General features: G+C 35.0%; 1 protein-coding gene across 4 annotated transcripts in view; it reads left to right on the top strand.

Annotated features, from left to right (window-relative positions):
- The window catches only part of LOC149084982 (peptidyl-prolyl cis-trans isomerase FKBP4-like), a 46,673-nt gene extending 34,184 nt beyond the window's left edge, over positions 1–12,489 (top strand). Inside the window, exon 8 of one of the 4 annotated variants that reach the window (XM_089232726.1) lies at positions 11,671–12,489. The gene's annotated coding sequence lies outside the window, so the exon portion shown is untranslated. Of the gene's footprint in view, positions 1–460; positions 535–11,670 lie in introns of those variants that run through there. The other 3 variants (XM_089232725.1, XM_089232728.1, XM_089232729.1) reach the window with 3 other exon arrangements.
- The last annotated feature ends 572 nt before the right edge of the window (positions 12,490–13,061 follow it).

The following is a 13,061-nucleotide window of genomic DNA, read 5'->3' as shown; positions in this document are numbered from 1 at the left end:
AAATCAACAGTTTTTATTTAAAAAAATATACAGATGTCTTATAAATAGAGGTACAAACTTTAAGAGGAGGTAGAGAACATCAAAAAAATTGAGAATTGCATAGGAACCTATGACCAGAAACATCATCATACGCTCTAGGTGGAGCTGTTCATGACAGGGCTGGAGAGGAAATATGTGATTTTTCCTCATTCTTTTTTCTACTGGCATCCTGTTCATACGTATACTGTTGCATGCTTCTCCTAGGGCAATTACCACTTGAATAAGGGAAAATAATATTTTCTCTCCAGCGCTATCATGAAAAGTGCCACCTCACACTGTACAATGATGTTTCCGGTCATGGGTTCCTGTGCAATTCTCAATCTATTTGATGGTCTCTACCTCCTCTTAAAGTTTGTACCTCTATTTATGGGACACCCTGTACAATGAAAAACACAATATTGATTTTTCGTTCTGTTTACAGGGTTTTGTTGGCAAAACCTCAGAAGACCATCCACATTTACAAGCCTTTTCTCAACTTTGTCCCTCTAATAACAAAAAAAATGCTTCTCAGACCTGGCTTCATGAAAAAGTGGTGACCTGTTCAAGTTTAGCAGTCTGTTTTTTATTTTAAAATTATAGCAGTGATTCCAAAACAATGAGCTGTGAGATGGGTTGGGGTTGCCAAAGATATTTTGAGGTTAAAGTACAGTAATATCCCAACTTATGCTACCTATTCAGAATAACATGATTTTCTGTAAAAAAAATGCCTAGTTTTTGAATTTGAGCACATTCTGTAAGCATTACAAGATTATTGCCCAAGGGGAAAATTTTTTTTAATTATCGTGAAATTATCAAATAAGAATTGTCTAGTCAATCGTATGTAGTGGAGCTAAGCAGATATTTTCGATGCTAAAAGTAGAAACTAAGAAAGGATCTGAAGAGTGCAAGAGATTTGAAAATCAAAGTTGAGCCATTCAACCACTTGCAATTAAAGCTTCCATTTTTGAAGAATGATTTGATCACCAATCAATATGCGGAATCAAGCTTTATTGCCAGTCTTAAAAAAAGTTCTTTTAAAATAATGATATTTGGTTTACCTGGTCAGTACACCTGGTCACCCACCTTCCATTCTATTCGGAAATATGTTTTCTTGCTTTATGCAAGGAGTTGTGATCTGACAACACTCCAGACTAATTTGCATATCAACAACAAGCGTGCATGGCTAGTGTCACATCCACCTTGAAGCATATATATTGTTGCAAGTCGTATGTGATCACTACTACTTCTGCTTAACTATGTAACTTAACTATGCACTTGTTATAATTTTAATCTAATGTTATGGTCTTGCTATGTTTCAATCTCCCCCTCCCCACAATATTTTTGTCAAAGTAAATGGGATCGGATGAACGAAATTTCTACGACATGGAAAAATCTTCGTTTCGCACCATCGGTCAGAAATGCTGATTTTCGCTCAAGTTTGTGTCAATGCTCGTGATCATCAATATTTTCTCAAGGTCATTTAAAAGTTGTTTGTTGATCTGCGATCATTCCAGTGAATGTAGTTCGTGATTTAGTTCACGATGTTCCGATCGTCGAAGTTTTGGTGTTGTTGAACTGACAATTTCAATGCGTTTTGGCTGTGCTTCCCCTGGGATTTTTCGGACGCATTAGGGTGGATCTCTATTATTATTTTGGAACATTTAAGTAATTATATTATACACTTTGTTCTTAGTTTTACTAATTTCTTCAAATCATGTTTATACCAAAAAGTTTTTTTTTGAATTTTGGCAAATTTTCAAATTCTTGTTCCCATTCCCTTTAAATGGCTGGTGTCAGATTTATTCAGGAATTTGACATTTCTGATCCAAATTCTTTTGAACTTTATGCCGAGCAACTAAATTTTTTTCTAGAGACAAATTAAATAGACGATCTCGATAGAAGTGTACCACTCTATTGGCTATTTATGGCATTAAGACTTCGGGCATTATTCGGGTCTTGGTTTCTCCAAAAAAGGTCTCGGATGTCTCTTTTGATTTAATTTTAAGCTTGCTCTAAAATGATTTATGTCTAAAATCATCGGAAATTTTTCAATGTTTTAAATTTCATAAATGTGTTCAGAGTAAACATGAAAATGTTAATGTTTATGTGTCACTGAACTGCGTAAACTCGCTGAGGAGTGTAATTTTGGAGACACGTTGTCAGAATGCTTGAGGGGCCAATTTTGGCAGTGATGTTTAAAAGAAACTTTTAGCTGAGTCTAATGACTCAAGAAAATCACCGTTTCTATTGCAGTTGCGGCCGAAACCATGGCTTTCCAGTAGAGGCATATTCATTTTCAGAATTCATCCGAGACTTCAGATTGTTTCGATTGTGTCGGATGCAAGTGCAAAGAAAAAATTTGTTAAAAAAAAAATTCATCTGGAAATAGGCCTGGGAATTTGAAGGGAAAACTGGTTTGTTTCAGTTGCTGCGGTAATCATAATTGATCAAATTGTAAATTCTGAACAGCTGTATGTCATTCCTGTGGTATTGAAGGTTACACAAGAAAAGTGTGCCAGAAAAATTGGAACAGGGGATCGTTTCATGCTGATGAAGTAGAAGTTCAGGGAGAGTATGTGAATCCATTGAAAAACTGTAATTCTGTAATTATCCTTTCAAGCAAAATATATTCATTAATGTTGAGGGTAAAAAATTACAAATGGAGGTAGATTCAGGAAGTTACTATTCTATTATTTCAAATCTTTTACTTTCAAGAACCTTTTTGTGAAATTCAAAAGACCCATATTTAGTAAAACAACCAAATAGTTAAGGGATTAAAAAAAAGGGATTTCGCTCATCAGAAAATGTGAGATTGGAGTTGAGTATAATTTTGGCCGGGTGAAACTTGAATTGCTAGTTTCAAAATTTTATTGCACTAATATTTTGAGATTTTCATGGTTTTTAACCCATTAAGTATTTGTTTCACTGGCATAAATGAGATAAGGGGGGGGGGGAGATTAGTTGATCAAGTACTTTTCAAGCACAAAGATATTTTAGAGGAAGGTCTAGGCACCTACCTACACAGGCCCTGCAGTTTCTTTAACTCTCAATCCAGATTTTCCGCCCATCTCTTGAAAGATGGGGTTATAGAGGAAATTTCTAATGGAAATTTTCAATTGTCAACTCTTGTCATGCCCATAATAAAATCATCAAGTGACATACGATTTTGCCGGAACTACAAGGTCACCTTAAATAAAGCTATACACGTCCACCCTTATGCAATTCCTGCTGTAAATTAGCTGTGTCCAAATCTGAAAAGGGGTGGTAATTATGCAAAGATCAACTTAGCCCAGACTTATTTGAAGCTTCCCGTGGACAAGACATCAGCCGAGGCACAAACAATTGTTACGCATGAGGGTGCATTCAAAATGAAGCATCTCCAATTTGGAATTAATGTAACCCCAAGTATTTTTCAAAATTTGATTGAAAAATTGTTTTCAAATTTAGAGGGGGGTTGTCTTTTATTTTGGTGCCGTATTAGTCAGAGCATGCTCTGAGAAGCAATTGGCTAAAAGATTAGGGCAAGTTTTTGATCGGTTGAGATCATCTGGATTGATGGCTAATAAAAACAAATTCCTTTTCAGTATTAGAGACAGGTTGAATTTCTTGGTTATTGCATTGATGAAAATGGTATCCATCCATTATAATCTAAGGTTGAAGCTTTTCATGGCTTTCCAGTACCCAAAAATAAAGCGCAGCTTCAAACTTTTTTAGGACTTATAAACTTCTATAACAGTTTTCTAAAAGATGAAGCAACCAAAGCAGAGGTCCTGCATAAGTTATTAGATAAGGATACAAAATTTGAATGGTGTAAAATTCATAATGATGCTTTTGAATCCTTAAAAAAGCTTCTGACATCAGAGGATGTGCTCTTCCCTTTTGATGAGAAACTGCCCATCATCAAAAGGGAATCATCTTGGTATGTGATACCTCTCCATTTGGTATCGGGAGTATTTTCTGTCATTTCAGGTAAATTAGATTTTAATTCCATAGAATTGATTTCTTGTTTAGACACACAACTGATACCTTCAGTATTAGGTTGTGGTTTGCCACCATCAACTGACACGCATTCTTTATGCTGCTCATTGTCTGTATTCCGTTCATTGAATCAAATTTTTCCTGTTGGTCATTAAGTTCCCATTGCCTTCGCTTCTAAAACACTCTTATCTACAGAGAGAAATTATGCCCAGATTGATAAGGAAGCATTAGGAATTTTAGTTTTGGAGTTAAAAAATGTCAGTTTCCCATAGTTACCGATCATCAACCTCTACTCAGTGCTGTCTTAATGCATGGGCTCAGCCGGGCACATCCTGGGGCCTCAACTGCAGAGGGGCCTGGTGGAAATGAAATCTGGTAAAAAATTTTGAGTGTAAGCATGTAAATTGTAAGGCACAAATTAAAAATCATGTAAGGGGCCTTAGAAAAATCTCTTTGTCTGAGGCCCATGATGCTCTTAAGACAGCCCTGTCCAGCAGGGCCAAAGTGCATCATGAGCTTCCATGCAATGATATTTTTCTGAGGCTCCCCTACCTGTGAAGAAATGCCTGGTTACAAATTTGGATGCTTAATCTCGAGTGCCTGAGTGGTGCAATGATAAGATGTTCATCTCCCACTATGAAGGTCACCATCAAGGTCCATGGGTTCAAATCCAGGCATAGAATGTCAGAAGCAAGTTCTTTACCTATGGAGCTGCGGTGACCACCGATGGATGGAATCTTCATTTCCCACCCATCTCCACTGGTTGGAAATTGCCATATGGCAATATATGACTGGAGTTGGTGTATGGTAAAGTAGTAATAGTAGCTTAATCTTGAAAATCCTAAACAGATCTCAATATCTTAAGGGCCCTAGACCATGCATTAAGATGGCACCGGGTTCCATCCTGGGATGATCTATGCCATCTTAAAGCATCAGCCAATTCAGGCACGGCCCGGTGGCCTCAAGAGAAATAGGGCCTCACAAAAATGAGATACAGTTGCAATTTTCAAGGAGTATGCAAGTAAATTTGCATTAAATTTGCAAAAAATTGATGTTCTTCGAGAGATCTTTGCTACTCATGGTATTCCAGATGTCATTGTCTCCTACAATAGAGGCCAGTTCGTTTCTTCAGCGTATAAGCTTTTCTTGCAGTGAGATTCCATACAACGAGTGCTGATTTGACCTATAGTTCGTTTCAGGTTAACTTTGCAGTGAACGGGAAGCTACGAGGGAACCGCATCACTCGTTGCTATGGGAACGAAAGCCTCTTAACCAATGTATCGATGTGCGGCCTTGGTGAGGTATGGCCGATTCTCGCCAATCTCACTGAGAAAAATGTTTTTTTACGTGTAACGTAATGAGTGTAAAAAAATTTCACAGTAAATTAGTAATAACCATAGAATTAAAAAAAACCACTGCCGATATTTTCAAAAATTAAAGTGAGATTTTTGAAATAATTTTTTTTTTTTTTTGATTAGAAAGTTTTTTAAAATTTAGAAAAATAATTATCTTACATCAGCGCGTCACTTACTCTTCATTGATGTGCCGTAAGTAACACTAAAAATTTCGAAAAACATAGTAATATTTTTCTGCAATACTTCCCTTCCCTTAGCTGAAATTTATTTGTAAAAAAAATTCCAAACAATAATATGAAAGCAACGGATAATTTTAAAATACTGTATATACTAACCATGGCTCTCAAAAGCTTGGGGATTTCTAATTGTTTTCTTCAATTTATATTTTAAAAAATTCACGTTAAATAAAACTTTTGAAGCCAATCAAAAAAAAATTAAGAACAGATTAATTCTGTTTTCACGTGAAAATTCAGGAATAGCACAAAATAATAATAATGCGGAAAAGTTTAGAAATTTTTTTACTCACTTTTCTTGCCGAAATTTCCGTTGCTCATCCAGCCCCCTTTCCCGGAACGGTATAACGTCGATGACACTTGTTTTCACAACAGTTTTAGTCTTTTGTTACAGTTCATGTACCACTCATGGGGTTATTATGGATGATTCTTATCGAGTTTTGTTTACAGCGAGTATTCAGGAATGGAAGAGCCAGAGAACGTTTTAGCATATGAAGAGAGATATAACTGTCACATAAAGCATGAAACTAAGCCTAACAAACTGTGCCCCCCCCCTCCTCTCTCACTTATTTTATCTGAAGAGAAACTAAAAGCAAAGGCATCTGGAGAAACAGGTGGCCCTACTGGGTGGAACATGGCGTTTGTGTGAGTGAGACGCGACTCATGTCAACAATCTCTGTGATTGGCAATAGGGGATTCAGCATCCACTACTCTCCCCAGAAAAGACGGCAAAAAATAAATAATTAAAAAAAAGGAGGATCTAAAACCAAAACTTCTGCACCCATAGAGACCCTCTCAAGATAGTATCGGCACTCTCGTGGAAGAGAAACACTTCCTGTTATCTATAAGTGAATATCTGAATTCACTGAAGCCTATGTTCCGGAGAAAAAAAAAAACATTGGATATTCGTATTGATGTAAACCTATAACAGCATGTAAAACAATGAAAAATTGTATCGTTATGGAAAATTCAACCGAATAGCGATGTAAAATATGTATGTATATTCAGTATATAACTGGGTGTAACAAAAAAAGCACGACAGTGATATTGGCGGAGAAAATTTCTAGGATATCGCGCCAGAATATTCTTGCCGTTGCTGTAGGATCTCGATAATAGCAACCAATATTTTTTCTAATTTAAAAATTTTAAACGAATAAACATCGGTTCAAAACCATATTTGTTCAGTATTTTTTTCAAAACCACAGAAAAAATTGAAATATTCTGCATAAAGGATCACCGTAAACCTCTGATGTATGAGAACTATATTTTGCGGCGAAGGAATACACTCTCTACCTTTCTCTTCACTGCAAAGTTAACCTGAAACAAACTATAGAAAGCCTTCCAGTAATGACCAAGCTGAAATGATTGGGCAGACCGTTAAAAATTCCCTTTGACGCATCGTGAGTGGAACGTGAAAGAAAAGATTGACGACCTTCTTGCTTCAACAGCATGTGACTCTGATAACACCCACTGGTGCAAGTCCTGCGAAGTTGCTTGTGGGAAGATGACTATAAAGACTGTCTTGGATAACCTACATCCAGACCTGACTTCCGAGAGGAAAGACAAACAGGGAATTGATACTGCTGATCCTTTGTTGCAGATGAACCAGTGTTTGTGAGAAATTACAGAGAGGGTCCAAAGTGGATTCCTGCAACTGTATCAGAACCAGGGAACGGGTCCTGTGTCATATCGTGCAGTTACCAAGGACAGCAATCTGGTAATACGACATGTAGACCAGATGTTGCTCATCTGCCATGGAACCTTCGAATAGAAATCCAGTGGAGGAAACAACAGTACCTAAAGAAAAAATCAGCTATGTTCCTGAACCTGTCATACCTGCAGAAAGTGTCAAGAAAGCTCCCAATCCAGTGGTTCCAGACCCTCTGATAGTGACTGTGTCAAGTGAAAGACCCAGAAGGACAATCATCCGTCCAAAGTGGTTAAAGAACTTTGTCACATAGAGGGAAGGGGTGTTGTGATCTGGCAACACTCCAGACTAATTTGCATATTAACAACGAGCATGTCCGGCTAGTGCCATGTTCACCTTGAAGCATATATATTGTCGCAAGTCGAATGTGATCACAACTACTTCTGCTTAACTATGTAACTAAACTATGCACTTGTTATCATTTTAATCTCATGTTAATCGTGTAATAAATTCTAGTCAGTTACCAGCATGGTCTTGCTGTGTTTCAATCTTTCCCCCACTACACAAGGAATCAAAAACTTATAACAGTACTACGCTGCTTTAACACAAGCAGCTTACTTCTGTCAATAAACCAAGATTTTAACGAACTTCACACTCTACACGTGATATGCATTTATACATATTTGGATGTAACTTAATTAAAAAACTGTCTTCAAAATAATTATTTGTAGGAATAACTGAAGTTTTTATTGCAATGTTTTCCAAAAGACTGATGGTTTTTTTTTTAATAGTGGTCTCAATTACAACTATTATTTTTTGGTCAACAAGCAATATATTTTGTATTTGTATGCAAAATTTTACCTTGACTGATGCAGGTGTTTTCATCCTACCCATTGTACAATTTTAGGGTATTACTGTATTATATTGAACCTAGCTATAGGACTGTGATTACTAAAAGTATTATCAGAATAAGACATATTTCGTCAAAAAAAAAAGGGAAATTATTTTTGTTATATTATATTTTGTTAATTATTATGCATGTACTTTTCCACCAGTATATACTTCCTTCCCCCCCCCCCCCACCAGTCAAGGTTATTCTTTTTCTTTTTCTTTGTAATAAAACATACAAAATGGAAAAATTCCTTTTGAGGAAAAAAAATATCCTGTGTATGTCCCTTTCATAATTATTCAAATGAGAATTATTTTTTACCCCTTGGTGAATGTAAAAAAAAAAGGCTGACAACATTCGGTATCATCAATAAATTGTAGACTATGGTTTAATTAGCCCTCGGGTGCAGAAAATATCTGATGTGCGACAAAAATGATCAAATGAGAATTATATTTTGTTTCTGATTGCTGGGTGTTTTTTTCATTTGATTCATATATGAACACCTTTCACCATCGAAACTTTTATTCTGACAGAAGAAAGTCATTCAAAATTTTTTAATTTTTACCTATGATATGGCAGCCCTGCCATAACTATAAACATTTAGTGTGTTTTTGTTATTCATTATGCTATGAGCTACTTCATTATTATGAGTAAATTAACATCAAATTAGATAAACTAACATCAAATTAACATGATTCATAAAAAATATATATAATTACACTTCAATAAGCAGTTTATTATGAGGAAATTTTGTCACACTTACTGTAGTGTTATTTCTCAATTATTGTATCAGAGATGATGCTGACGCGCTATAGCATGTCAAATACCCCAAATTTTGGAAAGGGATGCATAAAAATTTGGTTCACCCATCGTGTGGGATGTGTTCTTTTCTAATTTCTAGAAGAAAGAAGTCAGAAAGAAAAACCTTCTCATCTTTATTTCTTTTTTTATACTTTCTACCATTTATCATGATCGTGCAACCTTGAAAAGTAGTTTTACTACTTTGAAGTATAAATTAAGCACTTTACTAACCCACGTGCTATTAGAGAAGCTGATGAGATATCTAGTTGGGAATCTAAATGAGGAGCTGTATACCAAATTTTCCAATTTCAGATTTTTTTCCTCCTGTGGGTTACATACCGGAAATTATGGTACTTCTGCTACTATATATTGACATTCAAAGCCAACATCTAAACTTAGTAAATTTGCTTCATTCCTACAAGATTGCACATGTGACTTTTTTGAAAAATCGTAAAGGATTAGAGTGCCCACACACACACGCATTCAAATTTTAAAAAAATATTTTCTAGATCGTTGGAGGAAAAAAAACTGAATCTCTAGCTTTCACAGTTTTGTCATTTAGCTGCTATGCAGTCTTGGTGTAAGCATAATCAGTCTTTGGAGAGACACAAAGATTTCTCCCACAGAAATTTTGGATTTCTATCACTCAGAAAGAAATTTAAATCATCAGAAATTAATAGATAGTATAAGAAAGTATATACTATATATATATATATTTCGTTCAACATTTGAATTTTTCTAAATTATTATATTTTTCTAAATTTTTTTTAAAAGTATTTTTAATTTTTGATCTTCTTACCCCTATTCACCTTTGGCAAAAATCCGGGTTAGAAACCCTTGAATGCAAAATGGTAATTGGTTACATACAATTTTCTGAGGTTTTCCAAATTTGAGTTGACTATCCCTTTAAAAAGAGTGATTTTTGTTGCTTTACAATCACACAGACCTACAACACAAATATGTATACATTAAATTTCAAATCCCACGCACAAGTACACTGTTAGGTTTCACCAGCACAAATTTGACATAGCTCTCATATATATTCAGGTGTGAAATATGTGTGGGAGTTAAATGGGGGTAGATCGGAGATTTGCCTCTCTCTCTCTTTATAACTTAATTATATTTATTTGAGATTTATTACATATTGTCCCCCCTCATGCCAGAAACATAAATGTGCAAATTTTCACTTTTTCCATCAGCTGGTTGGATTCTTTATTTTGATATCCAAGTTTTGCCTGAAACATAAATGTGTATCCCTACTGAAACACATGTTACAAAAAATTTTTGGGAAATAACTTCCATAGAGTAACATGGATAGAGCAGAGTTGCCAACAGCTACGGATTGTCCATAGTTTCTATGCACGGCCGCAATAAACTACAGAGATGCGGGAGGCACTGAATACTATGGAAATCTGTTTAAAAAAAATCTGGTCTTTGAGTTTGTGGTGTTTCACTTATTTTTATTATTATTCTTAAATTGCATTGATCTTTACCATAGTGATGAATTCATATACACATATGAGAGAGTTCGAGTGAAGACTAACTTGGAGCCAATATGTTTTGTCTGTATACAAAGGCAGTCTGTAAAGCCACTTCTAAACCTGCTGCTCTACTCGATGCCCACATGCACAAAAAACTGTTTTCTGTCAAAACCGCCCCACACTGTGAGCTAAAAACAGGTTTTTGAGTAGTAGTTCAGTGTGGTGGGTTCGGACCCAGCTTCATTTGCTTAGTGCATGGTCGAGCTCATGGAAATTGTGTCAGAAAGAATGTTTGGTTGTAGGTGCCATATGTAGGAGCTCTGATACAAAGAAAACGAGGATGTGTCTGGGGTTTCTAGACACATCGGTATATATATACGGCCCACAAGGGCATATGCAGGTTGGGATTGCATTGAATATTCATGACTTATTAAGGGACTCTGTGACCTCGGAAAGTTGCTTCGGGAGGCCTGAGCCATCTGGGTTCCAGTGCCAATGAGGGGTGCTGTATTTAATAAACTTCCAATAAAAATTTTTAAAAAATTGAATTTTTGTGATTATTTTTTATTGTAACTATGATTATGTTGTCCTAGCTGAACATTTATCACTACTGACAAGCTTTAAGCTAATTTTGGCATATCTGGAGTAACATTCACACGTCATTTCTGATGTTATTTTTTTCCCAAGGATATTGCACATATATGCTTCTGGCATGAGGGGGGACGATATGTTAAATTCTCAGTGTTGATGGGTTTGTTTGCAAGCTATCTCTACCAGTAGGCAATGAAAGTAAAAGAACCTAGTTATAAGCTGGTGAGTTAATATTTTTTAATGAACCTTTGGATTAAACATTTTTTCAGAAATTAAATTATTTATTTGATTCACAGGATACCAATGAATGGGGGGGAGGGTGATACTTTAATTTTTCTTGAGAGGGACCCACTTTCACTCAAAAAGGACCCAGATTTTGCCAAAATAAATTAGAGTAGAGCGGCATTGCTGTATGGACAAACATGAACCTTGGTTTAACGAATGAAGTGGGACTGACTTTTTTTTTTTTTTGCTACATCAGAGAAAATCTTTGAATTGAGACCAATGGGAATTCAAAATAGTTTGTTAAATCGAGAAATTTTTTTAATAAGATTCTTTAGATCAGGGTAGACTATATATTTAAAACAGTTTTTAAACTGATAGAAAATTTAAGTTTTTGTTTATACATCTTGCATGTCACTAAATGCCAATTTTTTTTTTTTTTAAAATTCATCAGTTCCATTCCTGTTGCTACTCGTTACTTTCAGTTATATATGTGGATTTATTCCCAAAAGCAGAATATGCCAAAATCTGCGACATACCAGAACAATCAGTGCTGCTGCAGAACAATCTGGAAGAATTTTAAGTGCAGAAAACACTATTGTGGGAATTTTTACTGCAAAACAATTCCAGTCAGTTGAGGGCCTGTTGCAAAACAAAATGTACTATATTCTGCTTAGGGGCATTTATTTTTTTATTTTTTTGTATATTATTTGCTCTTACTTTTGTCTTCTTATATGATGATTATTATTGCTTTTCGGGGCTCACAATCCAGCTTAACCCCAAAATCTTTTGTATCTGTATTTTGATTCAATAAATAAATTATTTTAACATAGAAAAAAATTTAAATTATACAATAGCGCAGAAAATTGATTAAAAATATAAGTTTTTAATTACAAGAAAGTTTTATGTTTATACATTGCAGATATTTAGGCTAATGAATTTGAATGACGAAGAATGAGCAAGGAGAAATACATTATAAAATAGCTGATTGTATTCTATGCTATATCAAACAATGATAGTGGCTCACAGCGATAGTGCTTTTGAAATAATAACAATAAACATCCCCAATTATAATATCTTGAAATATTTATACTTTATACAAGTAGAGATAATTTCACTCAAAAATGACTATCATGTCCTAGTGTTGCATTTGTTTTTGATGAAATAATGTATATATCCACCTTTATACATATGCAATATGTCAAGATATTTTGAGATGACCAAGTGTTTTATTAACTTAATAAGAAAAATAAAATAGTGTTATGATTCCACCATGTGTGTGTATGTGTTTGAAAGTTTATTTGAAATCATGGCTATTATAAGAGAATATTGAGTAATCACGAGTGGGAACTCTGCACCACACTGTGCCAAAATTAACATCTTGCTCAAATAGTGTTTTCGTATTTTGCTGCACGAAATAGTGCGTGTTTTTTTGTAGAGCTCCTCTTTAATGGCATGTAAATGATGTTCAGTTGTATTAAGTAATGGTTTTAATGGTTTGCTAAAACAAGCAAACATCGTGTGTGTTTAAATATTGACTTATACATAAGCATAATAAAATGAAGATTGCTACGACAAAGGTCAACCAATGTTTTAGGGCCTGAAAGCTTATGTTTCGGATTTTAACATACTGCACATATGTAATGATATACGTATTTTGTATAGCTGAACATTTTTGCGTATAAGTATGGAGATGAATGGAGTCCCTGAATTATTATCAAGCCCTACATTCCACACTAACTTGTTCGAACTCTGAGCAAACACATAGTAAGTACTAATTTATCATTGCAATTAAGAAAAACAAAGCGTGCAACCTTTTTTTCCCAATTTTTTTTCCTACAGTAA

The sequence above is a fragment of the Pholcus phalangioides genome, unplaced genomic scaffold (genome assembly GCF_987345545.1).
Source record: "Pholcus phalangioides strain wild (caught in Gottingen) unplaced genomic scaffold, Ppha-v1.0 ptg000007l_1, whole genome shotgun sequence".
Taxonomy (NCBI): Eukaryota; Metazoa; Arthropoda; class Arachnida; order Araneae; family Pholcidae; genus Pholcus; species Pholcus phalangioides.
Note: the sequence above shows the minus strand (reverse complement) of the source record. Positions and strands in the feature narration are given on the sequence as shown.